Source organism: Neolamprologus brichardi, chromosome 20 (genome assembly GCF_056152115.1).
Source record: "Neolamprologus brichardi isolate AB-2024 chromosome 20, ASM5615211v1, whole genome shotgun sequence".
Lineage (NCBI taxonomy): Eukaryota > Metazoa > Chordata > Actinopteri > Cichliformes > Cichlidae > Neolamprologus > Neolamprologus brichardi.
In genome coordinates this window covers 13,417,927-13,445,301 of record NC_142123.1, presented here as the reverse complement: position 1 = coordinate 13,445,301, position 27,375 = coordinate 13,417,927, and the positions used below count along the sequence as shown (strand labels likewise).

The window sequence follows — 27,375 nt, the reverse complement described above, 5'->3', positions numbered from 1 at the left end:
TTCAAAGGAAGAGTACCCAGCCACTGGTACAGATATGTAGACGACACCTGGGTCAAAATCAAGACACAAGAAGTGGAATCCTTCACTGCGCACATCAACGCTGTGGATAAAAACATCAAGTTCACCAGGGAAGACACAAAGGACGACTGTTTGCCTTTCCTGGACTGCGCTGTGCACATTGAAGAGAATGGCAACCTCAACATCGAAGTTTACCGGAAGCCCACACACACGGACCAGTACCTCCTGTTTGACTCCCATCACCCTCTGGAACACAAACTTGGAGTAATTAGGACCCTTCACCACCGGGCAGAACATGTTCCCTCTAAGCCTGAAGGGAAAAAGAAGGAACACACACATGTAAAGGAAGCACTCAAAATGTGCGGCTATCCTAAATGGGCATTCTTAAAGTCAGCAAAGAGGCACAGAAAAGAAGATCAGACACCAGCGAGGGAGGATAAGAAGGACAGACGCAACAACATTGTCATCTCCTATGTAGCCGGTGTATCAGAGAAACTCAGGAGGGTTTTCTCCAAGCATGACATCCCGGTGTACTTCAGACCCAGCAACACACTCAGACAAAAACTGGTTCACCCGAAAGACAAAACGCCAAAACACAGACTTAACAATGTGGTGTATGCCGTACAGTGCAGCGAGGAATGCCCAGACCTCTACATTGGAGAGACCAAACAGCCACTTCACAAGCGCATGGCACAACACAGAAGAGCCACCTCCACAGGACAAGATTCAGCTGTCCATCTGCATCTTAAGGATAAAGGACACTCTTTCGAGGATGCCAATGTTCACATTTTGGACAGAGAGGACAGATGGTTTGAAAGAGGAGTGAAAGAAGCCATCTATGTCCACTGTGAGCGACCATCTTTGAACAGAGGCGGTGGTTTACGACACCAACTCTCTGCCATCTATAATCCAGTTTTGAGATCCCTTCCCAGACGCCTTAACGCCCACTCACACCCTGGGCCATCTGACCTCAGGAATTCGCATGATAAGGTGGGGCCAGGTTTCACAATGAACTCACCCGAAACTCTGGCTGATTGGGACCCACACCCAGTTCCACACCTTGGCTCAGGCGATTAGAGGATCATCAGGGGGTCCTTTTGTCCCTCTGTGGGGGGACACTCCCACCAGGTTTTTATCTGGGACTCTCCACCATTTGACCTTAGAACTGAAGAAGCCTCTCGGATGAGAGGTGAAACGTCTTCAAGTAACTTAAAGAAGTCCTGACGCTTTTCTTTGCAAGCTCCTTTGACTACGATGACCTGGATGACTGAGAACCTTCACAGACAGTGCTACCGGGATTTAAAAATAGTTATGTAAAACGGAGCGTACCCGCTCAGACCGGCTTTAAAGGGTTAATAACAAAAACAATCACAGCTGAAATAAAAGGCTTCAGCCTACTAATATTAGTTCATAAAATACATTCTTGGAGCCAAAAGTGATGAGCTAAGGTGCCCATGGAGGCAAGGGTGCCACCAGGCATTTGGCCCCGGGGCAGACCCAAGACAGGCTGGAGAGATTATATCTCTTGGCTGGCCTGGGAATGCCTTGGTGTTCAAATTCATATTAATATTCTTATTCTTCTATGACAAAGAGTACAAGTGTTCATTTAAGGAAATAAACAGAGCAGTAAGAGATATTTTTCAATTTTTTATTTTTATTTTTTATTTGCCGCCAATTACATGTTTTTATTTGTAATTTTTGTAGTGCTCCCTGCTCCCTACTTTGTGGACCCCTCACCTGATGTTTTATGTTTATTAGTTTAGTTTAGATTCTAAACTATCAACCCCAACAATCGAATGATCTCCTTTAATAGCAAGCGCTGGGCAACGGTGGAAAGGAAAAACTCCCTTATAAAAGGGGAGAAACCTTTGACAGAACCAGGCTAAGAAAGGGGCAGCCATCTGTCATGACTGGTTGGGGGGTGAGAGGCAGAGGAAAAGAAAAAAGAGAGCACATGTTAGCTATATGTTGCTCACATTGCCTAAAATGAACAACGTATGGTTTTCTGGACTGTGAAAGAAAAGTCTCAAGTCAGTTTTCAGTGACGTGACTGAAGACTTTTCTGGATGGCCGTGCGGATGCTTGTCAGAAACAGTTCATTTCCTTTCTTGGAGAAACGAACTCCGTTGCGTAAAAAAATGGAGTTGCCGCAAAACCTGATGTGCGGATGCTCAATAATCACTCCATCGAAGCGGTCGACAGCCTTTCTAATGCTGGCATTCACAGTCTTCCTGTCCTTATTGATTTCGCCTGGATTTCCATATATCCACACTTGACGCTCGTTGATGGATGAATATGTAATTGTCATTGAGGGGAACTCTGTGTGCAATTGCATCAATTCCTTCTCAATGACAGAAGAAAGTTCATAAGCAGAAAAGAGTCCCAAATCATTGCCCCCAGCATGGATTACCAGTATGTCAGGTGGGCTCTGTGTGGATAGCTCCTTATAAAAACAAGGAAGGACTCCCCACCAGTGCATTCCTTGTTTGCCAAACCACTGGACTTTGGTATTAAGTCCGAAATTTTCTCCGAAAATCTCTTTTGCTTCACCCTTGGCTCGTCTGATGTAACTGGACCCAATGATCCACACGTTTGTTTCTCTCTGGTCTTCTGGGCTCTCTTTCTTTTTCGGTGTGTTTTCACGGGTGTTGGTATCGCTCAAGGCTGTATCGTTTGTTTTCTGACCTGGGAGTTGGATAGTCCTGGACCAGGACTTTTTTGGATACTCTGTGTCACTACTGCTTGTTCTGGCCTCTTGTTGTCTTTTGGTGTGTTTTCAGAGGTTTTGGTATCACCCAAGGTCATATTGTTCATTGTTTTAAAAGGTACTGGATATTCTTTGGCGGAAAACTTTTTTGGCTGCTCTCTGTCACTTCTGCTTGTTCTGGCCTCTTGTTGTCTTTTGGTGTGTTTTCAGAGGTTTTGGTATCACCCAAGGCCATATTGTTCATTGTTTTAACTAGGTACTGGATATTCTTTGGCGGAAAACATTTTTGGCTGCTCTATGTCACTGCTGCTTGTTCTGGCCTCTTGTTGTATTTTGGAGTGTTTTCAGAGGTTATGGTATCACTCGAGGTCGTAACGTCCATTTTCTCAACTACGTGTTGGATAGTCCTTGGCACATAACTTTTCTGGTTGCTCTGTGTCACTGCTGCTTGTTCTGGCTTCTTGTTGTCTATCAGTGTGTTTTCAGAGGTTTTGGTATCACTCAAGGTCATATTGTTCATTGTTTTAACTAGGTACTGGATATTCTTTGGCGGAAAACTTTTTTGGCTGCTCTCTGTCACTGCTGCTTGTTCTGGCCTCTTGTTGTATTTTGGAGTGTTTTCAGAGGTTTTGGTATCACTCAAGGTCGTAACGTCCATTTTCTCAACTACGTGTTGGATAGTCCTTGGCACATAACTTTTCTGGTTGCTCTGTGTCACTGCTGCTTGTTCTGGCCTCTTGTTGTCTTTCAGTGTGTTTTCAGAGGTTTTAGTATCACTCAAGTTCATATCGTTCTTTTTCTGAACTTGGAGTTGGATAGTCCTTGAAGAAGAACCTTTTTGGATGCTCGGAGTCACTGCTGTTTCTTTTTTCTCAGTGTCTATTCTCATCGTCTTTCTCTCTGGAGAGTAGCTCTCAGAGTTGTTTTTGCTGCCTTTCAAAATCTGACTGTATCGTCTTTTCAACACAGTTTTTTCTTCACAGATTCGTCTCTTCTTCCTTGGTGGAGAGCAGCTGTCGGGACTTCTGCAATTCTGTGCAGCATAATCCGGGCCTCGCTTCCTCTTGAGTGGAAGCTGGAAATGTGTTTCTTCAGAATTTGGCTCTGGATTTTGGTGGTCCATTGTAGTAAAGCCAGCGTAAGCTTGTTGACTTTTGCTGTGTTTACTCTGAGACATGTTAGAGTGTTGATGAAGTGACTGTGTTAAAGATTCAACTGTTTTAAAATGTTTCTCAGGTTTACCTTTGAATGCTGCAATCTTGAGTGTTGCAAATAAACTGACTGAAAGTTTGGGATTCTTACCCCTACTTAAGGATTCACTGATCAAAGGCATATGAAATGCCTTTGATCATCATACTGATGTCATAACATAATGTAACAGTAACATTCTTTTTTTTTTCTTTTTTTTTAAAAATTTGGTGTTATTGTCTATAGGGCTTTGGAACGTGATGTCACGGGAGGGGGCGTGGTCGCCGGGGCGCCATTTTAGCTGGCCAAACAAAGGGCTTAAGGAGCGAATGCATCAGCAATGGTTCGCTTTGCTGTGTTGTGGGTTTTAATGTTAGATCGCACCATCGGGAAGGGAATAAGCTTGAAAATTGGCTCTCTTTTTATTCTTTCCCAGCCTGAAAGCAACGTGAGGGAGCTTATGTAGTGGTTGTTACCAAAAGAAGGCATCTAGCCTGGATAGCAGCTGTGAGACGAGCTGATATCCGGTTCTCTCCACTGTTAGTTGGTGATTGGCTCTTGAGTTGTGAATGACAGAGAGGGCATCAGACAGCCAGCGTGGAAGAAATGACTGCATGGAGTGATCACAGCACTGGTCATGTCCTGGAACAAATCAAATGTCACATTAGCCTAGCTTTTAAAGCCCCAGATTAAGTTTTGGTCATGCATCCTCTTTAGATAAACATAAAAAAACAGTTCATACCTGGAAGCAGATAGCACAGATGTCATTATACTGCTCCAGCTGTGTATTGCTAGATGTGGGGAGGCTTTTTATCTTGTTTACAGCATCTCTCCTGAGCAGGAAGCTCTGCCAGCCCAGCTGGGCTCTGAACCAGACATTATAGTACGAGTGGACCAAGATGATGGTGCTTCCCATCACACTCCACTCGCCAAATACAGTCTCTGATACACCATAGCACACCACGCACAGCGCAACCTGGTGAGGTAACAAATCACTGACGTTGAGGCAGAGACGGTGCTGATGCATTACATGACAGTGTCTGTTTACAGTCAGAACTTAGCGAAGAGTGGTGTATGTGTGTGTGACACATACCAGAAACTCCAGCATCTGTAGGTCCCATTTACACAATATATGACGTCATCCATGTTCTCCACTGGAGCTTTACGAAACTCCTCCACCATGAAGAGAACAACAGGTCAACAGAGTGCAGAGCACCTGGCGGTAGAGTGTTTCAGAGTTAATATGGAATTAAAAAACAAGCAAATATACATGTTTAATTATTATTGGGCTGAACTGTTAGGGTAGAGCAAGTTTAAACTATTTAATTTAATGTTTTTGCACACTGCGATGCGGTTGTGTGTTACCTGGAGAGAGGTGAGGATTGAGGAGGAGATGATGATGAGAAGCCAGAAGTCCATGTGGAAGAACTGGCAGATCATATAAGCCATGTACGCTGGAAAGATCAGCAGGAAGGGACAGAGAGAAACTGCACAGAAGTGCTTCCACAAACTCCTGTGGGACAGGCAGCAAAACCAGCATATGAGAAAGCAGTCAGGTTGATAGCAGGACTGCATGGACTGCAGGATGGAAGCAACAACAATAAAGAGGACGATAGAGAGGAGGAAGGCTCTGTGGATGACCTGCAACTCAATGAGGCCAGTTTGGACAGCAAGGACTAGCAGGGTGATAGCTTCAGTCATCCCCCTGCACAGAGAGGAAACAAATTAGAGTTGACACACCACACAATTATATGCCTTGGCTTTGCATTCAAGTTGGAGATCATATACACGTTTATCCAGACTTGACCTTTGGGTATACAATGTCAATTATTTTATCCTATTAGACAGTTGTGTGAAATGCAGACATCCTTAAAGAATAGTTCTAGATATAATAATAATAATGATGGATTGGATTTATATAGCGCTTTTCAAGGCACCCAAAGCGCTTTACAATTCATTTATTCATTCACTCTCACATTCACAAACTGGTGGAGGCAAGCTACAGTTGTAGCCACAGCTGCCCTGGGGCAGACTGACAGAAGCGAGGCTGCCATATCGCGCCATTGGCCCCTCTGGCCAACACCAGTAGGCGGTAGGGTAAAGTGTCTTGCCCACGGACACCACGACCAGGACAGAGAGCCCGAGGATCGAACCGGCGACCTTCCGGTTACAGATGCACTTCCCAACCCCCAGCGACCGTGGTGCTGGGGGAAAACACCATGTGTTTCCACATGAAGAGAGGTTGAAACAGACTAAACCAGGGGTAGGCAACTCCAGGCCTCGAGTGCCGGTGTCCTGCAGGTTTTAGATGTGTCCTTGATCCAACACAGCTGATTCAAATGGCTAAATTGTCTAAAACCTGCAGGACACCGGCACTTGAGGCCTGGAGTTGCCTACCCCTGGACTAAACTAACACGTGTGTGTGTACAAAGCTAAAGCACGAAAACAAGCGTGACTGTTGGTGGAGGCACGTTATCTAATATCGGTGAAACAGCAATGTCAGAGAAAACAAGCACCACAGCTGGCTCTGTGAGCCTGCTCCCAGTGTGAAATGACACATTTGTTGGCGCTTCCCATGGCGGTGGCATGAAAAGAAGAAAAGTAGAAAGGATGGATGAGTTGGTGCTTAGCGTGTTATGTGGAGGCTGTGTGCAGGCAGGAAAAGGACCCAAAGTGCAGACTCCGGAGACAAACGTGAACTCAAACAGCTTTAATGCTAAACTCCAAAAAAGTAACAAGACTGAGACTCCACGGTAAACTTACGCAGACAGAACATACAGCCAGATGAGGATGGATAAGGGAGATTGTGACACAGACCAAAGAGAACACTAACCTGCTAGCCCGCCACATGTTGCCACATGACGGGCGAACAGAATGGGAAAAATTCTTATATTTAAAGAGCACAACGTGCAACCAGCCATTCCAAATTAGCTGGAGACCACACATTTTTGCACTCAAATACTCACCAGATTTCACACACTCACACCTGCTTTTTTCCCTGCACACCTCTTTCTCCACTTATTTCTCAACAACCACTCCTTTTTCCATCTCTTCTACCTTGCCTTTGTTACATCCTCTTAGCTAGCATCAATGACTGGACAAAAGAGCAACCCAGTGCTTTTCTCATCATTTCTTTAGTCACGCTCTCTTCATTCGCCTCTACGGATTAGCTAAACCAACTTTACAAAACAAGTTTCCCCAAAGATCCCACTTCTCATCTTAGCTGCCTAGATTTCAGGACGTAGCTAAGGACAGTAGTTACTGACACAAACACATTTAACTTACCGAAAAAAAGCAGTGGCGGGGCCTCGGTCTGTCTGTGGGGTAGTCCAGTTTACTGAAGAACACCTCAGGCTGTCCAATAAATATAAATATCATGCTTTATTGCAGCTTGAAAAACTCCATGCCCTTGGCTACAAACCAGCGCTGCTTCTTGGGAAGAAGAGCAAAACAGGAGAAATCGGATGTGAAATATTAACCCCTGGCTGCAGACTAACAGCCTATGTCCAGGGATCCCTTCAGAGGATGGGCTGATGTTATGAGTACCTTTGTAAAGGTAAGATTCAGATCCTGCAGTTTTAAAGTTATGATTTATGTTTAGTGTCTAAAAATATTTTCTTATGTTTACCTGTTAGAAGACCATTTTACTGTAAAAACAGAAATTCAATCATCAATCCTTCTCCCATTTTCACATAAGCAGCACATAATTTATAAGTGTTGGTTCCTTCCTCAGCAGTAGTTAACAGCATATGGTGGCTTATTTTTCCTTTCCAAATCTTGAGTGACAGCTACTTTTGCTGCTATCACGCTTAAAGATAGCAGCACCCTGAGGTGAAGAGAAGAGGGGACAGCAGAGTTCCCTTTGGTGCTCCTGTGCTGCTGACCACAGTGTCAGACGTGACGTCCTTCAGCCTGACGTACTGTGGTTTGTCAGTGAGGTAGTTGGTTTTTAATAGTATGAATTTATTTCTCCTCTGACTTTGGCCTGGGTCTTGCGGTTCCAGTGAAAGGAAATCTTAACGCTTCAGGTTATAAAGACATTTTGGACCAGTCTGTGCTTAAAACATTGTGAGAACAGTTTAGGGAGGGTCTTTTTCCCTTCCAACACGTCTGTGACCTAATGCACAAACATGGTCCATAAAGACATGATTGAATGTGTCTGGCATAGAAGCAGAGTGGCTTGCTTTGAGCCCTGATCTTAACTCCTAGATCACCATTGTGATGAACCAGAATGAACCCCTCAGTTTCTTGCTTTTTCCACCGAGCATCTGAAAAACACTGGCAAATGAGCTCCTCTGGGCTTTTACCACGTCCAGAATGTGGGTGCACACACACATCTGCACCTACACACACTAACTGTGCTTCAACGATTTTATTCTAACTCATTTTGTTCAAACCTTTTTCTTTTTTTTATCTGTTGGAACAGATTTCTGTCGAAGTTACAGAGTCTTTTATTGAGCACATCAAGAGAAAGCCCGTCGTGTTTGAAGTGTTCGGCCACTACCAGCAGCACCCGCTGCACCACCATGGCCAGGACGTGAACAGGTTGGTGGGGGTCAAACAGCAGATCCAGTCGTGCAGTGATAATTCATATTTAATGCAGCTAATTTTGTTAGAAATGTGTAAACGATTGTATTCTAATCACATTGGCTAATTTTATATGCATATATGAATAAAAGGTATTTTTATTATGTCAACAGTCCTCCAACACCATCCAGGAAGTACTATCCTATTCCCATGCCTCTGTCCAAACCAGGCGAGTGTTTCCATGTCACTTCAATGTGTTCTTTGCCATCAATAATTTTATGTTGATTTTTTGTTACATAAGCATGCCTCATGTGTCCTTCCACTTTTTTTCCCTTGTCATTTCTTGCCTCCTTTGGATTTTTTTTTGTCTCTTATTCAATCATTCCCTCACAATTTATATAATCCTCTTACCCAACTCTGTCCTCCTTCCTCTTCTTTTCCCCTTCAATCTCTCTCACCGTTCATCAATATCGCACATCCAGACTATACCCGTAAGATAGAGTTGATCCGCTACCTTGTGAGCGGCTATGTGAATGGCAAAGTGCTGGACATGCTGTCCGAGCACGCCAACTCCCTGGCGTCCTCTGCTCTGGCCAATCTGGAGGACGAGGCTGACCAGCTCTCTCACTTCCCCTTCCTCCCAGTGGCCAGTGACCCTGTGTTAACTGTCCCCAAGCATCATGGTTGGTACAGTGGACTCTGTTGTAGCTAATGAGCCAGACATTTGATGCTGGTGCTGTAGTGATTAGAGTCGTGCTGTGCTCTTATAGTGCTCTGTGGCTGCAGGCAGTAGCACGGTAAAGCTCTGCTGTGGTTATGAGTGCTGCACCTTGCTAACATATCATTCACACCAAAAGAAGACGTGAATAGAGCAGTTTTCAAGTGTAATAACATTCCTTTCGATCATATTGAGTATAGACGAATGCAACTGTGAGCTTTAGCAATTAGCCCGTTTCAACAGGACCGTGATCCCAATGTGTGAGACAGCAGGGTGCTGCCACTGGTGTTTTAATCTGTGATTTACTTCCTCCTAACATTTCAGTTTGCTTCCAGTATCTATCCTCTGTGATTACTGGCTCTTTAGACAGATTTAGTAGAAGTGTGTGAGCTATTGGCTCAGTATAAAGGGTCAGAAGTGTTTTCACGTCACCTATCCATCCTCCATTTAGTCACCCAAAGCATGTAGTAAATACTCCTCACTTTTACTCATCTTCTCTTAAATCCAGACAAATTCCAGCTTGATAACATTGAGCGTGTGTGTGTGTGTGTGTGTGTGTGTGTGTGTGTGTATGTGTGTGTGTGTGTGTGTGTGTGTGTGTCAGTTCCAGCCACCGAGTTGAACACCATCACCAAATCCAACCTGCGTCAGTGTGTCAGCAAGTACGACCTGCTGGTCTGGTTTGAGATCAGTGAGCTGGAGCCCACTGGAGAGTGAGTATCCACCTGTAGTGTTATATTCACGCACAAGCTTTAAAGGAACCATAAAAATTATCTCCACGAAGAATATTATAAGTTGGGATGTTGTGTCACCTCCTCCCTCCATGCACAGGTACATCCCAGCCATCATGGATCACAGTGGAGGCCTGCCCTGCCTTGGTACCTACCTGCTGCACCAGGTACAGGATTGGTGCACATGTTGTTTTCTTATTACTCACACAGTGGTAACTGCTTCCTTTGTACACAGTTGAATATCTTCTTTTAAAGTGTAATGTTGCTCTAGCTGTGCTCACTGTGATCCTGAGCTCCTGTTATGTTTGCTGCAGGGGATCCAGCGGAGGATCACAGTGACCCTCATTCACAAGAAGGGCAGCGAGCTCCATTGGAAAGATGTTCGTGAGCTGGTTGTAGGTGAGCAGCCTACCTTTAGGGTTTAGTCGTACTATACCTCTGTGTAGAAAACAAACAAACCCAAAGCACAGAAACAATGTTTTATAGTGTTTGTGTGCTTTTGATAGAGGAAGACAGGACAGAACATCATTAAAGGGATTTGACTTTGTGAGATCACACTGAAAACGCACCACTCGGTTCACTCTGAGATATTTTCAGTCTGGAAAGATGAATCTGTCGGGCTTTAGGCACTAATTTGTATCCATGTGTGCTGTATATTCTGAGCATATGCAGTTATGTGAGCTCTCAGGTTTTATGTATCAGGACATAATTTAAAAAATCAGGTCCTTAGTAGGTCTTAATATGAGGTAAATGCAACCTCAGATGAACAACACATTATACCACGTCATTATTTATTTAACAAACACTGAGCTGAAATTCAGATGTTTAAAAAACTAAGTACATCCAAGACTATTTCCATAATTAGTTAAGAGGGTCGGTATCAGCCAAGTGCTAATCAAATGCAATAGATCATCAGTAAGTGTAACCACTACTGTCAGTTTGCTGGTGTGGCGTATTCAGGTAAGTGGTAACATACTGAGGAGGAGAGAAGCAGTTGTTGATACCCATGAATCTGGGAAGGCTTTGAAGTCGATCATTTTACAGCAAGAAAGATTATTTGCATGTATATATCTATCTACTTAGCACTTTTAATTCTTATTTTTATTTTTATGTCTATATAAGCGTTATATGACAGTATGTTTGCACTAAGTACCGCAGCAATTTCCTAATGTTGTAAACCTGTTCAACATTTGGCAATAAAACCCTTTCTGATTCTGATTCTGATTCTGCAAGTTAAAAAAATCAAAGACTGTTTCCAATCTTACCAGGAGTGGACGTCCCAGAAAATTCACCCCACACATCTGAGGCTCTACAGGCCACAGTTAGCATGCTAAATGTTGGAGTTCATGGCAGTGCAATTAGAAAAAGACTCAACAAATATGGCCTGTTTGGAAAGGCTTCCAGGAGAAACCATTTTCCCTCTAAATACAACATGGCAGCATGGGTTAGGTTTGCAAAGTTGAAAAGCTAAACCCTAATGCACAGCTTCAACATTGGTGAAAACCAAACACTGCATATCAGTACAAACACCTCATACCAACGGTTTTGCTCGGGTGATGATTATTTGGGCTTTTTTTGCTGCCAAAAAACCTGCAAAGTGTCCAGTTCACTGAGTGAGCCATGAAGTACTCTAGAGTCAAAGAGATCATCGTTGGGTCAGTGACTCCAGAGCGCAGCAGCAAAGCAACAACACAGTGGTGTTGCAGTGGTTCAAAGTTGAGACTTCAACATGATTGAACGTTAAGAAAGCTTTGAATGAATAAATATCTGCAAACTTCAATGAACCGAAGAACCATTGTAAAGACAAATGGGCCAAAAATCCGTCCACACTGCTGTGAAACACTAATAAAAAATGATTACCTCAAGTTTGTGCTGCTAAAGTTGGTTCCATCAGCTGCTGAATCACAGGTACTCACAGGTCACATGTACTTGGTTATAGTCATTTGTGCATTTTGGGTTGTTTTAAATAAATAATGTGTTGTAATAATCTAGATCCAGAACCTTAAACTGCTTTTTCACGTGTCTGTAAATGAATTTCTTTCTTATCATTGTCCCGATTGGTGTCGGCTGACACTTGACACTCTGTGGCTCCTGATTTATCTGTTGTCAAGGTCTCACCTCAGTGCGATTCCTCACGTTTTGTCATGATTAAAGGATGAATGTGAACACCGCTTTAGTCACTGTGTTCACTTCCTGATATGTCAGAACTGTGCTCACGTCACTCACTTTTTGTAACAGCATGACACACTGCTGTAAACAGAGACCCTGTAATGTTAGCACCAAATAGGACTTCATAAAAAATAATGCTGTCAAGCTAACGTTTTCCTCTTTCTGTCTTTTTCAGGACTTTCTATCGCTTTGAGGCAGTGTGGGACAGCTCTCTGCACAACTCCCTCCTGCTCAACCGCATCACTCCATATGGAGAGAAGATCTACATGACCTTATCTGCGTATCTGGAGGTCAGCCGCTGCTCCGCCGTGTTGTACCTGTTTGTACGTGTTTTTAAGTCTCTTGATGTCATCGTGTCTAACACACATGCTTTATCTCCTCTCTACAGCTGGACCATTGCATCCAGCCTGCCATTATCACCAAAGACATCTGCATGGTCTTTTACTCCCGAGACCCCAAGATGTCCCCACCCCGTTCTCTCAAGAACCTCTTTGGGACTGGATACTCCAAAACTCCTGACTGGTAAATCTGGGCTGCTGCACTGTGGCCATCTCTGTTTCACAATCAAAGATATCTGCCCTGTTACAAAGTTTCCTTGTTCATAACTTCTGCTTCATTATAGCAACCGAGTGACTGGGATCTACGGGCTGATCTTGTGTAAGATGTCGGACACTGGAAGCCCAGGTGAGCAGCCATGAAACATGTTTAAAGAACAGCAGCTGTTTTATCATAATTCTGCAGAGAACTTCATCCTAATGAGGGCTCATGTCCTGAGCAGGGATGCAGAGGAGGAGGAGGAAGGTCCTGGACACATCAGTGGCTTACGTGCGTGGAGAGGAGAGCCTCGCTGGCTGGAGGCCGAGAGGAGATAGCCTCATCCTAGAGCACCAGTGGGAGCTAGAGAAGATGGAGCAGCTGCAGGAGGTGGGGCCTTAAAAGATTTATAAAGAAATAAATCTCTGTTTAATATCGTAGAGGGAAAAATGACTTTTCAACTCAAAGACCAAAGTGCTATTCTAAAAAGTTTTTTCTTAGAGTACAGACTTTACATGACTAACCCTCCCCTCTTCTCCCCACCTCACATTCGCCCCCATCTTTCGTCCAGGTGGATGAAAAGACTCATCACCTTCTGGCGCTGAGAGAGAAGCTGGGAGAGGCGGCTCCCGTGGGAACAGCTCCCACCACCAAGTCCCCGAGTGAGTCTCTGTCCCCCAGCGTGAGCTCCAGCACTCTGTCCACGTCTGCCTCCATCTCCTCACAGATCTCCAGCACCACCTTTGAAAGCGCCATCACGCCGAGCGAGAGCAGCGGCTACAACATCGAGAGCTGGTGGATTGTGAGAAGGAGCTGGCCACCAAGGTGAGAAAAACGTCGGCTTAGTGGGCGATCTTGTTGCTGCCTTCTTCCTTCTCTGCTCGGAGCTGATCGGTCTTGTTCCTGTCGTGTTGTAGTGCCTGCGCCTTCTGACACACACCTTCAATAGTGAATACAACCAGCTGGTGAACAGCATCAGTGACTGCAAGGTGAGACATAATACAAAGAAATAAAAACAATAGCCTTTCTGTGTCACATCAGGGAGTTGATATATTAACATCTACCTCATCCTGCTGTTGTTTCACTTCAGCTTTCTCTCATCTCACCGATCGGACGTGATCCATCCGTGACGAGCTTCAGCAGTGCCACCCTCACCCCTTCCTCTACCTGCCCCTCTCTGTCAGACTCCCGCTGTGGCTCCATCGACCAGAAGAAACATATTTTTAGGAACATTGACCTCGCTGTGCAAACGGTTATTGACAGGTTATCTACTTGATTCTAACTTGGTGTGATTTGTGTTAAAGGCCCCCTGGGAACAGCTCACGTGCCTCCAGTCCCTCCTGCTCAGACTATGAAAACTTCCCGATGGTTCCCACTCTGGAGACCTCCGACCTCGCGCGGGCTGCAAAGAACAAGTTCCTCAACTTGGTGCCTGATATTGAAGAAATGTGACCAGGGTGAGTAATGCCATATTAACCCAAATACTGTCACTATGACATGTGTCTCACAGACCAAATGTAAGTCGACACTCATGTTCTAGTATTGTATTGTATTAGGTTGAGTATTGTTTCATTCATCCATCTAGAGACACTCTGAACCATTTAAGGTGAAGGATTAAGACTCAACCTAACCCGACTTAGTACTTTGATTAGCAAAGTACTTTTCAACTCTAATAATTGTTAAGAGTATATTTCTTATCATCTATTGGTCATCTGACCTGATAAACTTCAGTTAACATTATAACACAGAAGTGATTGTCTGATCAGAAACTGTTTATTCCACGAGGTGGACAGCAGGAATAAAACAAACCAGATACTAAGAAATAAATTATACAACAAAAAATTCCCACCGAGACTAGATAAGATTATTCTAAAACTGGTCAGAATACAATTCTCTTTGCATTGGTGATTCTTGGTGTCCGGGGCTGGGCGCTCAGGTATGTACCAGCTCACTCCCGGTGTCTTGTCAATTTCGTCAAACTTTTTCATAAAAGTGTTATGAAGAGTTGTTCCATGTAGTATGACGGTATGACGATAACATTCCGACTGTATTATAGACCAACAAACTAAACAAACAGACTATTTTTTGTTAGTACTCTCTGACTTTGTGAGGCAGTACAGGTATTCTTACCACTGCCGCTGAGTCCTGTGAGTAAACATAACACACAAAAAGTTAAAAATTACTGTGCTGATTAAGGAAATATTAAATTTGGTTGGTTTGGGGTCTTGAGCTTCAGGTTTGTGGGTTCAGTTGCTCTCAAAATTGAGGAAAGACAAAAAATGTTTCTTTTGAAAGGTTGTTGGAGGATTTTTACTGTAAGAAATATTAATGTTAATGCTACTTTTAAAAAATGCAGTTTACTTGTAATTTTGTAGAAAAAGGCTCTGCACCTGTGAAAAACAAATCCACACCCCCAAAATCACTGTAGATCAAAGTAGCTAAGCCCTGGTTAACTGCAATTATATTACATATTAAATATATATTAAATTAGTTACCCTAAGGTCTGAAGGAGGAGGCACCTTCACTAGAAGAAAAGAATAATGTGTATGGGAATTTTTTTAAATGACAAAGCTACATTTTGACATCTTTCATTATTAATAACATTTACAGTACTGTGCAAAAGTCGTGAGCCACACGCTGAAGTATTTCTTTGGACATTATCTGGTTTTTCCACTCCTTTTTAGTCCAGTTCTTGTACCTGACCGATTTCTGAGTAATGTTTTTTGTTTGTTTTTGTTTGTGTAAACACTTTGCACTGACCATTATTGGAGAATTAAAAAGCACCTAATTCAAGGAATGTGTGTGCACATAGCAGAAAACTTGGGAAAGAACCAATTTTAAATCTTTAAGCACTTTGTTACTAGCAGCCTGTCACAAAAACACATTTTGTATAGTGTTTTGTTTTTTTATAAAATAAATAAATATTAAAATGTATACAAATGTGTGTGATTCATGACAATGTGTTAGTGTGTAATCACCCTGAGACATGCATGCCTGTCTGCTAGCGTCAGATCTAAAGCCATTTCTGATTTGGAGATGCAGGCTACAGATTCTGTCCAGATCATCCCAGCTCTCGTCACTAAACATCCAGTCTTCACTTATCAAATGTGTAAAATTCAAGGCTGGTCCTTAAAAGCTCCCAACAACGCAAAAACTGCATAGCCACACAAGTCCCAGCGTTTCCCACAGCAGCAGCAGCTGTGAAAAGAAAGTGGAGAAAGGATGAATGAGTCTGTGCTTATCGGCTCTCCGCTCTCCCCCAAGCTGGTGTTGTTCTTGGTAGCCATGACAACGGAGATTGTCCCAGCTTTATAAATAAAGGCCCCAACACCCCCAAAAAGAAAAAAACGTCGGGATTCCCTGCGCAGACCAGGAATCCCCCTAGCAGACCAAAGCTACAGAGAGGATTTTGAGTGAGTGAGTGTGTGTGTGTGTGTGTGAGCGATTGAGTGAGAATCGAACCAGCGCCTGTCTGTGCTTCAACCTGCCAGGGACCCGCAAGTGCTCTGCGCCACCTGCCGGCCGTGGAATCCGTGCAAATTTGACATATTTGACTTCTCTGAATACGAATTATTTTTGAAAAGGAAAAATAATAATTTTAATGTGAGGCAAAACATGTATGGTGTTCGGTAAAGTTGATACCCCGACTCCCTTCTTCTTTTTTTTTTGTTTGAGAAAGTTTGTTTTCATTTTAAACCATTGTCAGTGACGTCATTCTACGCAACTACCACAGGTAAGGAAAAGCCTGAATCTGTAGATCTTTTTCTTTTATTTTTGTTGTCTAAAACACAAAAATCCCGAAACAGTCAGCTCGCAGCTTGATGTAATCCTCTCATTTATCCAGGTTTGGGACCAGCAGTAAGAGTATACTAGCTTTGGAAGCCCTGAGGGTGGGTGTCTCCTCCAACAAGGAGCCACTAAGAAAATACATGAAAATTGTATAAATATGGTTACAGCTGTTGATTTTTCTTTTCTTTTCTAAAGTACAAGAGCCGGCATTGCCACATAAAAGATTTCATTTTTGCTTGATGCAATGATGATGATGATGCAATGTGCATAAAGTTCAAAGATTAAAGCTAATAAAACAAATTGCATTTGATTCAATAATATATGTGTGCATGAATTAACCTTCGGTCAGCTGTGTTGCCTTTAAACGTGCTATAGAAATGACATTGGACAATGGAGAAAGGAAAAATTGAACCCATTCATAACCATTCATGGCCAGCTTGATCCAAGCTCTCGGTAGCCATGACAACGAAGACGTCCCAGAAATCCCACTTGGCGCAAACAAAAGGGATTGTTGCACACCCCGCAACTAAATATAATCATATAAGGGTGTTTACTCACTTTATGTCTCTTCCACGATGTTATTTCTCTCTTCTACAGCTTCCATAAGCATGATGAATTATGCAAATTAGCCGATGATGTCATTTAGCCACTTGTAATGACTTTTAGGAAAGTCAGTAGCGATTTTCCTTACTGAGGGGTTGGCAACACTGTTAGAAGCAGACACACATTGCCAGGGTTGTGGTTGGCACGGCTGACTGGGTAACGCCTTGTGAGCAGCTTGTGACAATGGCAGGCAAATATTATACTTCCAAAAATAGTAAATCTAGCAACATCTGTGTCTGAAACACAACATTTCTAATATGATTAGATCAAATTTGCACTGTCCTGAAAAGAGAGTGACACGTTGTATAAAACCTAAAAGTAAAAATAATTTACAATGAATGATTCTGTTGGGTTTAAGTCAACCCTGCTGGTAAACAGAAACTGTTACTGAAAGCAGCCACACAGACACCTCAGTACGTTTTACTTGCAAGGGGAGCGTCGGAGAGCAGTGCTGCCACTCGCCTGTCCAAGCAACTCCAACTCCTCTGCATCCGCCTCACTCTTTTATTGACAACAGAGGTTACAATTCACTTAACCACGTGACGACAAGACAAGCATATGTGTTTGTGTGTGTGTGTCACTTCCTGACACCATACAAGGCATGCTATCAATCAACGACCTAGCGTGTGTTATGCTGAAACAGCAGAAGTGAGCGTCTCGCTAAACTATAAAAACAGGAACTTGCCAAAGGTCACAGAAGTGTGAAATCTAAGTGTGTAATGGGGAATTATAGCATGTCTGCACAAAGCTGAAAATAAAGCTTCTAATCGTCTAGCTCTTTCTGCACAATGACAACCATATCAGGACACATAAAAGCAATGGTTGTATATATCTTAGCACAAATGACAATCTTAAATGATCAACTCTGACATTCCCTCCTGTTTGTTGTTTATGCAAGGCACTTCTCCTATCGTTGGTGATCCACATCTGTTTTTCTGCTCTAGGGTTAGGGGCAGAGCACGTCGTACACCCCCGTAGTCTTCCTCAATGTCACCGCAGGATCACTTTCCACCTTTTTTGGATTTCACTGTTGTTCACAATCTGTAGGAAGCCGAGTGGTACAGCCCTCTGCCTTAGCTCTTCTCTGGATTGTCGGCTGTGCTGGAAATGGTCCCTGCTTCCCACTGGTCCTCTTGGAGCTTCCTCTTGGAGCTTCCTCTTGTCGCATGTTCAGAATATTGAGGATGAGAACAAAACAACACTGGTTCAGGAGGGTTAGGTCAAATGATGATTTTAATGAACACACGCGTGGGGAGATGAACACCGTTACACAAGCAGCGTTGATCTCCACCTAACAATACACAAGCAGTTGTTTTTATAACATCAGGGTATTCTTGCGCCCCCTCATGCGTCAAGCAGATACATCACATGCATAAGTTAAAACCACAAATGTTCTGTTGACAACTTTTGACACAGTTTGAAAAGAACATCGTCTCCGTCTCAATGCCAGGTGCTTACTGTAGCTCGTCCTGCTCTCGCTTATCTCTGGAATATCAGACGCACGTCCTGCAACAAACTTTCACTTCTGCAGGCACAAAATGCAGTTGCAAGCAAAATATGTCTGAACTCTTACCTAAACATGATTCTACCTACGGTGTGTGTGTGTGTGGATGTCTCGACCTCAATTGCACTCTGTCTCACCTCTCACCTCACCTACTACAGTTTTTTTTAATTGGTTTGGTACTATTTTCATAACTAAAATGTGCATTTTCAAATCTCTCAGTACAAAACTCACATTTGTAACACCACTAGTCATTCTTTCAAATCTGATGTCATGATTTCATTGTATTTGCACATATTTTCATTCCACTTACTCATTGTTTCAGAACACATGATCATTGTGATATATTTTGAGAACATTTGCTTTAATCACCCAAACAAAACAGTAAGATCTTTTTTCAACTTAGTACTTTTACCAATCATTTCATTCAGGAGCAAATAATACAAGGTAAGCGTTTCAAATTGTCCTTGGTGATGAATGAGTGTAACTGAACTGTAAAACTTTACACAGCAAATATTACACTTATGTTCAGACATAAAAAAAATTATATATATACACACACACACACACACACACGAGAAAGGGAGAAAAAAAACAAGTCATTTACCTAAGCAAAATATATTTTTATTTTTATCACTTTTACACAATTAATCAAGCCGGTCATTAACATTGGGTCATAAGTTTTCATCAACATCACAGTGGATGTCTATGTTGTTCAGGAAAAATCTCCTGGCATGACGAATTCAGGCTTGACATTGCTCAGCAGTTCATATAGCATATAGTTCATATAGCATAGCATATCACCACAAGCTTCACACATGGCTTAAAGAAGGGAGACATGCTCATGGGGATGGCGATCATACACCTTCGACCTCCATGTAGAGAAGAATTCCTCAATTCGGTTGAGGAAAGGGGAATATGGTGTGTTTGAAACCATTCCTGAACCAGTTGTGCATGGTGGAAGCTGACATTGTCCCACACAACAACATAGACGATGTCTTCTCCCTGACAGGCCTGCTCCAGTTCATTTAAAAAAAAACTATCAGGTGTTCAGTGTTGTATGACCCTAGAACTGGTCTACAGCCTACCACACCATCTTCAGATATAGCTGCACACATTGAGATGTTCCCCTCACGTTGTCCAGGGACTTGGATGGTAGCCCTTTGTCCAATAAGGTTACGTCCTCTGTGTCTAGTTTTTGCCAGATTGAAACCGGCCTCATCAACAAAAATATACTTGTGATGATTCACAGCAGCGTCCAGCTCCATCACCCTCTGTTACAGTAATTGCATGCCAGTTTAGTGTTGTACCTGAATATATTCTGAACGCAGTTGTTTCACCCAGACATTGTTCCTCTCAAAAGGAACTTACAAATGACCAGACAACAATCAGTCAAGTTGAAAATCCATGGATATAATGAATGATTCACTGATTAAACATTAAGATCAGTTGAATTAAATGACAGAAAAATGTATTAAACTGAATAATAAGAGATGCAAATCAAAAATTTGATAGTGATAACATTATGAAAGGCAGTAACTGTGAACGAAACATTTATTTAGATGAAACACTTATTTTGTGTAGTGAAAAGGATATTTTGTCCTTATGTGTATTGTACTAACACAATTGAAAATAGGCTGAAATGTTTGAAAAAGGTGCACTTTTGATGATCTGTTGTGATATAAGTACTAAGAGTTTTGAAAATATACCAATTGCTTGTGAAAACTGCGCCAAACCAATAAAAAAAACTGTAAAGCTCACAACCGGACAGAGGCCACTCTCATATGTGTAACAATCTAACTAAAACTATATATGTATATATTGAATAAATGCTTTAATCAAATGCCACTACTCAAAGCTCAATAAAAAGAATATAAACGAATAAAAGATAATAATGAATAACATGGCATATGTGTCTTGTAAGCGTGTAGACAATCCTTCCATAGCTCTAAGTCACTTTGCACAATAGATCGTCTGGACCTAGCGCCGGACGAATCTTCTGACCTTCAATTACTGACTGAGCTTTAACTCTTTAATAAGCACAAACTGCAAGGTGTATATAAAATAGTTATAACTGCACCTGTAATAAAGGTTAATATGGTGCCAGAATGTTTAAGCATCTTAATGTCGTCTTAAAGCTATCTCTTATATTGTTAATGCAATATTAATGCTGTAGATTATATTGTAGCAGTAAAATAATTCGTTTAATTCCACAATCTCCTGGTCTCAGTCTGCACCTGCACCTCAGTCTCTCCTTTCATACCACTAACGTCATGGTACCTGCAATTTAAAAATGAAAGCTCCCCCACAAAAGCCTCTTTTGCCACATGGTTCTTGCCGTGCGTCAACTCAACACAGTTAGAGATACACAATAAAGTTGCACATTCTCCATTAAAAGTTTCAGGGCTTCTCCCCTGGAGTAGCTCCGCTCCAGGCCTGTAAACCTGCGTTAGGAGATGTTAGTGTGGTTTTCATGTTAAGTCTGTTTAACTTGTAGCTTCACCTGGAGCCTGCATCCTAGAAAACAAAATCTATAAGTTAATACAATTTCACATTTGCAAGCAACTGTAGACTATAAGAGTAATAATGCATACAACACCACAGACACCAGTGTGCCACGTGCAGTTTATTTCCCCAAATCATGGATCATCCCATGTCTGTCAAACAACAAAACAACACATTAGCAGTGGAGCGTCCTGGAGGTCAGGCCTGGATTATGCTGCTGTGTCTGTGTGACACAGCAGCATGTGTCACACAGACACAACAGCATGTGTCACACAGGATGTGACGGAGTTACACCGTCCCGGGCCGCAGACAGCTGATCTGGGCGCATACACGTACCACCACCATTAGTTTCTACAATTACCGTGGCTGCGCGTCTTTTCATCGACCCGGCAGATAAACAAAAAGGGGTGAGAGGTATATTTTGAGCGGCGCAGAGGGTGGCCAACATATTTTTCCCGATGGTATGGTGTTCCGGGGTTCAAATAGTGCCTAGTGGGAGGGGCCATGGGGTATAAAAGAAGGCTGTCAGGGCCTACCTGGGGTTCTTTCGGTGAGATGTTACAGAGAGGGTAACATGCAGACTGTGTTTTGTATATAAATGTTTGTTTTGTGTTGACTTAAGTTAGTTTTCTATTTTCTTTGTAAATAATCTTTTGTGCACCTGGGAGGCCGGCAGAATAAACTATCCACACTGAATGCTTCCTGACTACGCCTGCAGCATGTGTCACACAGACACAGCAGCAGCATGTGTCACACATGTGATGAAAACAACGGAATTTGAAAACAAACAATGGAATTTGATCAAAAACCAAAGAATTTGTATGAAAACAATTGAATTTGAACCAAAACAACAGAATTTGAATGAAAACAACGGAATTAGAATGAAAAGAACAGAATTTGAATGAAAACAACGGAATCTGAATGGAAACAATGGAATTTGAATGAAAACAATGGAAGTTTAAAACAAACAACAGAATTAGAATGAAAACAACGGAATTTGAGAACAAACAAAGGAATTTGAATGAAAACAACAGAATCTGAATTAAAAGAACAGAATTTGATCAAAAACCAAAGAATTTGCATGAAAACAACAGAATTTGAGCGAAAACAACAGAATTTGAGCGAAAACAACGGAATTAGAATGAAAACAACGGAATTTGAAAACAAACAAGGGAATTTGAATAAAAAGAGTAGAATTAGAATGAAAACAAAAGCATTTGAATGAAAACAATGGAATTTCAATGAAAAGAACGGAATTAGAATGAAATGAATAGAATTTGAATGAAAACAACGGAATTAGAATGAACAGAACAGAATTTGAATCAAAACAACTGAATTTGAATGAAAACAACAGAATTTGAATGAAAACAATGGAAGTTTAAAACAAACAATGAAATTAGAATGAAAACAACGGAATTAAAATGAAAACAACAGAATTTGAGAACAAACAATGGAATTTGAATGAAAACAACGGAATTTGAATGAAAACAACAGAATTTGATCAAAAACCAAAGAATTTGCATGAAAACAACAGAATTAAAATGAAAACAACAGAATTTGAGAACAAACAATGGAATTTGAATGAAAACAACGGAATTTGAATGAAAACAACAGAATTTGATCAAAAACCAAAGAATTTGCATGAAAACAACAGAATTTGAGAACAAACAATGGAATTTGAATGAAAACAACGGAATTTGATCAAAAACAAAAGAATTTGCATGAAAACAACAGAATTTGAACGAAAACAATGGAATTAGAATGAAAACAACGGAATTTGAATGAAAACAACGGAATTAGAATGTACAGAACAGAGTTTGAATGAAAGCAACAGAATTCTAAAACAAACAATGGAATTTGAATAAAAAGAGTAGAATTAGAATGAAAACAACAGCATTTGAATGAAAATAACGGAATTAGAATGAACAGACCAGAATTTGAATCAAAACAATGGAAGTTTAAAACAAACAACAGAATTAGAATGAAAACGACGGAATTAAAATGAAAACGACGGAATTTGATTGAAAACAACAGAATTTGAGAACAAACAATGGAATTTGAATGAAAACAATGGAATTTGAATGAAAAGAACAGAATTTGAGAACAAACAATGGAATTTGAATGAAAACAACGGAATTAAAATGAAAACAATGGAATTTGATTGAAAACAACAGAATTTGAGAACAAACAATGGAATTTGAATGAAAACAATGGAATTTGAATGAAAAGAACAGAATTTGAGAACAAACAATGGAATTTGAATGAAAACGACGGAATTTGAATGAAAACAACAGAATTGACTATGTGCACGTTAGCATATGCTACTTCCGGTGCGGAAACTCCTGTGGGGAGCTTTGTTTCCGGTGTCCTATTCGCGCCTGGTTTACGGTCCAAAATAAGTTAAGCAAATGAATGAATCAAGCGGCGATTTACATTTCTATAGATGTCTTGGGCATTTACCCAATATATCTGTAAATGATGTTCATCAACTTGTCGATATTTTTTCCCCACGCCTCAGGGCAAAAGAGAAAATGGATTCAAATGTTATATTTCTCAGCTGTCCCTCGTTTATCGCGGGTGTTATGTTCTAAAAATAACCAGCGATAGGTGAAATCAAGTAGCCAATTTTATTTTTTGACGGTGCAAAACGTTTCGTGGACATCGTGGACATACAGTACTGCACTTCAGAGTCACACTTATTAGCGAGGGACCACTGTAATTTTTAAGGTAAGTCACAACATAAGGAACAATTGACTTATCTCACAAACGGACGGCTTATTGAAGCAGGACTCCAACAGGGTTGGAAATCAAGTCATGTTGAGCCACAAACAACATTCCTATAACAAGGTAGAAGCCGCAATGAGTTTTTGGTAGTGACTTTTATATATGCTTTATTTATCTAGTTCCAAAAATGTGGTTGACATTAAAAAAGTGTTTTTGAAGAGTAATGTGGGCAAGAAATATAAGAATAGTTGTGTAAAGATATTTTAAGTGGACAAAGAGGATAAGGCGTTTGTAAACCCTGTTCAGGAAAGTCTATCTAGCAAGAGATGTAAATGTGGTGTCCCGATAGAGGGATAACCGGGGACGGTAACTAAGATGTTGACAACGCCACCTGGGGGAGGGCGTTACACCCCAGGAAAGATTTCTCTAGCCAATGTAAGTGTTGCACTGGCTACTAAAGCCCACAGATTCGTTATTGACAGCAGAGGTGAGACAGTTTACAAATCAAAATTTATTAAGAGGAACTACTAAAAACATAGAACTATAAAATCAGATGGCAAAATAGTTAATTAAAACACATTATTAACAAACAATGATTAAAATGACCAGACTCCCTACCACGATGCTACCCTAAAACAATCACAGCATGATAAAAAACTAACTAAACAAAATAGTGGAGACCGGCCACTTGAGAAGGCAACCTACAGGAGGAGTGCCCAAGGATACCACCAATTACTCACCCGTGTAATTCCACTGCAGACCTCACTGTCACTCACACTAAACTCTAAACGGTGCAGTCTACCCATAGCTGGACTGGCCATCGGGCATACCGGGCATTTGATCGGCTTTTCTCTCTTGTTTGTTTATCGCCCACTTTGCGCCAGAAAGAGGAAACCAGTGGATGTCGCGCTAAACAACAGCAGCACGTTTAAGCTTGATCAACTGTTGTTAGAATTTATTTAATATTAATTTCTAGTATCAGCTGATGTTTGTTGGACCCAGAGCTGTAAAAAGTGCTGGTCATGAAGAGGGAAACATGAAGATGAAACCAGGAGATGTCCTGAATCATCAGAGCTGAACAGGTGATGGAGAAACAGGTTTACCTTTTAGGTGACATGAATGAGTTGAAGGGGCGTTATGAACTGTTTCTGAGAGACAAATTACACCAGGATCCTTTTCTTAGTAGCTGACAGCTGGTAACTGTGCAGGGGTGGATCTATCAAAGTTTTTCCAGGGGCCCAGGCAGGGCATTAACAGGGAGAAAGGGGGCACAAAGAAATACTTTTCTTTCTTATTCTCATTTAAAATGTCTCGCTTTTAACAAATAATTATCTGAATCTTACAACAAACGTTTTCATCTGATGTAAAATGTATAGAAATCCATTATTGTACATAGTAATTTTTTTAGGGTCCCATCACAATTTCTTCAGAAGTAGCTAAGTACTGTATATGATGCCAGTATTTTCACACATTTTCTAGATACTGTACCAGTACTGTGTGTAAAATGCCATCAAAAAGTCAATTAAGTTTTATTCTTTCTCACCTGTCTTTCTATCTCCTCTCACTTTTTAAAGGTTGCCATGTTAGAAAAAATATTTTGCCCTGTCAATTGTCAGTTGGGAAGGTATGGATGTTAGTGGTGCATTCTTGGACATCATGTAAAATCCTACCCCAGAATCTACCTCACTACATAAAGATATTTGAGATTTAAAAAAAAAACACAGGGAAACATAGGAAATAATGTTTTGTCAGGCAATGACTTGTTGGCACAATAAGAGTGGTCCTTGGTAGCCATGACAACAAGGACGTCTGTTTGTTGCTGGCAGGTAAAAGAAAAAAAAAAACCCCACACACACACAAAAAAAAGTCAGGGGAAGCCCAGGCTGAATAAGGTTCATCCCTTGGAATTTTCACTCCAAGATCACCTGCCTGGACCTCCCCCTAGCAGGTGAACATACAGAGCCAGGTGAGCTGAGGGTTCGAACCCCGGCCTGTATATTACTAACCTGCTAGCCCGCCACATGTCGGGCGAACAAATTAATGCAGACTAACAAGTAACTCAACATGTAACACAGTGATCAATAGAGAGGAAAGAAAATAACCCATTTCAACATTTCTAGTTCAGATCAAAATTATTGTTCTGATTAAGGAAACAGTAAATTTGGCCACATTATTGTCCTGATCCTCCAATTTTCCCTTTCCAATGTGACTAAGTGACTAAATAAAATTCAAATTTTTTTTTTTAAATAAAAGCAGATGCACACCCAGATATTTCTTACAGTAAGAATCCTCCAACAACCTTTCAAAAGAAACATTTTTTGTCTTTCCTCAATTTTGAGAGCAACTGAAACCACAAACCTGAAGCTCGAGACCCCAAACTAACCAAATTTAATGTTTCCTTAATCAGCACAGTCATTTTTAACTTTTTGTGTGTTATGTTTACTCACAGTTTTGATGCTTTCTTCTTCGACTTGATCCACGATTAGCTCTGCACCATCGCTGCTCTTCTGTTTTCTCTCTCCTCATGCTTCTCCTCATGGTTCTCCTTCATGCGTCCTGTCCTCAAATATAGTCCAACCTGCCTCCTTGTTTCCTCCTTGACTTGTATTAGCAAAATTTCCAGGTAAATTAAGAGAAATCCAAAAAAGTTTTCCTGTTTCAAAAGCTCTTCCAGTTGCCGGTCTTCTTGTCCTCCTTTAAATGTGCATTTTTCTACATTTGTATTTATTTGACTTCATTGCCATGACAACATAGCACAGAGCATCATGGTAGTTTAAAGCAGGTGGTTCTGTCCTCTGCAGAAATGCTGGTGTTCCATAGTGATGTAAAAGTATGTTAATAATCTTAAAACAGACACTCACTGATCCTGTAAGAGCATGAATTTATCTACAAACCCTCACAGTCCCCATCAGTATTCTTCATTCTGCTTTGCACCAATGGTCACAGTGGCTGCTTTAAGTACGTTTGCCCCATAGAAATCCACTGATGTTCAGTGAGTCCCTTTGATACATATTTAGACCTTCATAATTTTCAGGGTGCATGAGTATTATATCTCCATCTCATCCTAAACATTTTACCAACATGTAAAAGGCATACATCCTCGAGATTTTGATTTGTTTAATTTTAATTTAAACTTGTTTTATTCTGAATAAATGTGTGAGATGGCCCTCAGGCCTCTAAATCCACGTCCAGGTTTGGGTGACTACTTGGATTAGGGGAGTATTATTTAGAGCAGTGTTTGTCACTTTAGTTAATGGCTCAACTCAGGTTGTTTTTGTTCAGTCTTTTTCTAACTGAACTTTCACATTTAACATGTTAACTGAAGCCTGTAGAGTCTGAGCTGTAGCTCTTTTATTTTCTGTATTGTACAGTCGGACTTGCTGGGATTGGTGACTGTGTTGCATGTTTTGAATAATCTTATTCAGAGTAGACTTTTGATGTAAGCTGATAGTGAATGAAAAAAACTATACATATATATATATATATATATATATATATATATATATATATATATATATATATATATATATATACATACACATGTATACATATATATACACATATATACATACACATATATACATATATATATATATATATATATATATATATATATATATATATATATATATATACATATACATACATACATATATATATA

At 41.1% G+C, this 27,375-nt stretch overlaps 2 pseudogenes; one reads left to right on the top strand and one right to left on the bottom strand.

The window, feature by feature from the left end:
* Nucleotides 1-1,753: 1,753 nt before the first annotated feature.
* LOC148096924 (uncharacterized) lies at nt 1,754-4,013 on the bottom strand (annotated as a pseudogene).
* Nucleotides 4,014-7,415: 3,402 nt separating this feature from the next.
* On the top strand, nt 7,416-14,044 carry LOC102776459 (kinesin-like protein KIF1B; annotated as a pseudogene).
* Nucleotides 14,045-27,375: the final 13,331 nt, after the last annotated feature.